Source organism: Pinus tabuliformis, chromosome 3_2, assembly GCF_031772625.1.
Source record: "Pinus tabuliformis cultivar Carrire ecotype Pingquan chromosome 3_2, CPIR1, whole genome shotgun sequence".
In the NCBI taxonomy this organism is placed as follows: Eukaryota; Viridiplantae; Streptophyta; class Pinopsida; order Pinales; family Pinaceae; genus Pinus; species Pinus tabuliformis.
In genome coordinates, this window is record NC_142302.1 from 160,222,704 (window position 1) to 160,224,392 (window position 1,689).

Here is a 1,689-nt window from a genome sequence, read left to right on the forward strand (position 1 = left end):
TGGCCACATTTGACATGGAAATTTTGCACAAAAAGGGAAAGGATAATGCGGTTGCTGACGCTTTCTCACATAAAGATGTAGATACTACAACATGCTCCACATTGGTTGTAGTCCCTGATTGGTTGGATGAGATCTGAACTGAATATGCCAAGGATCCAGACTTTTGGTCGATAATCGAAAACATCGATCAACATCCTAATTTTGAATGGAAAAATGACATACTATGGTATAAGGGTAGGATTTACCTAAGTCCTTCATCCAAATTTAAACTAAAGGCTCCATAGGAATCACACAATTCCCCTGCAGCTGGGCATGTTGGGTTCTTTAAGACATACTACAATGCATGTCAATCATTCTATTGGAAGGGAATGAGTAAGGAAATTCAGAAATACGTCGCCGAATGCAACATTTGTCAAAGAAGTAAAAGCGAAAACGTCTCAACTCCTGGATTGTTACACCCCTTACATGTTCCAAATCAGAAATGGGAAGAAATTTCCATGGATTTCATCGACGGTTACCTATGTCTGATGGTAAGGACAAGATATTTGTTGTAGTAGATAGACTCACTAAATATGCACACTTTATGGCAGTCAACAGAACAAAATCAACCAAGCAAATTGCAAAAATATTTTGCAAAAACATCTACAAGCTACATGGTCTACCTAAAGTCATCATTAGTGATAGAGATGTAAGATTTAAGGGAAATTTTTGGAAGGAATTTTGCAACCAAGCCGGAATAACCCTTAACATGAGTTCATCCTACCATCCGCAAACAGATGGTCAAATAGAAATAGTAAATAAGTGTTTAGAAACATACCTACCATGCTTCATATCCGATAAGCAAAGCAAATGGTCACAATGGTTCCATTTAGCAGAATGGTAGTACAATACCACTTATCATACCTCCGCCAAAATGACCCCATTTCAGGCCTTGTATGGTTATGAACCACTTGTTAGAAAATCGAAAAGGCAGAGAGATTTTCCCTTGTTGATAATTACTTGTGATTTCTTTGAATTATTATTATCTTTCTTATGTTCTTCTTTTATCTTAGTTCATCAAGCAATTGCCAAAACCAAAACACGAAGATAAATAACACCAGATGTAGGCACACAACTACCAAGAACTATAATAATTCAAATAGGGGACCAAACCCCTATATAGGGGAAAACCTAGTCAAGAACTCTTCTTTCAATAATTCAGATGAGATAGACCAAGACCCTAGATCAACAGAGCTTACTCCTCGACCAAGTCAGCCTTCCAATGAGATACTACAACCTTCAATAGTCTCTTCTTGTCCAACAGCTACAACTCAACATCAACCCAGAAATTTCGACCCCCGCTTCACCAACAGCTTTAGAATTTCGACCTTCCCGGCAATTGCAGAATTTTCGTTCCTCCAATAGCGTCACAACTTCACACGTGTGAAGAAAGAGAGAGACTTTCTACATATTATACTTGTGAGAGACCTCTTTCTTCTTCGCTATCCTTTTTCTTCTTCTCTTGAAATTCACACTTTTCCTTAGCCCAAAAACTGCAGATCAAACTTCTTGTGAGTGAGTGACAAATGAGGTCGAGTTGTTGCCTTTATATAGTGATTCAACTACCCAGTTTGAGGCCGACTTGGTGGAGGAGGCCTAATTGACTTCTTTTATAATAAAATAAATTTCTTCTTTGACAAATAAATCCCA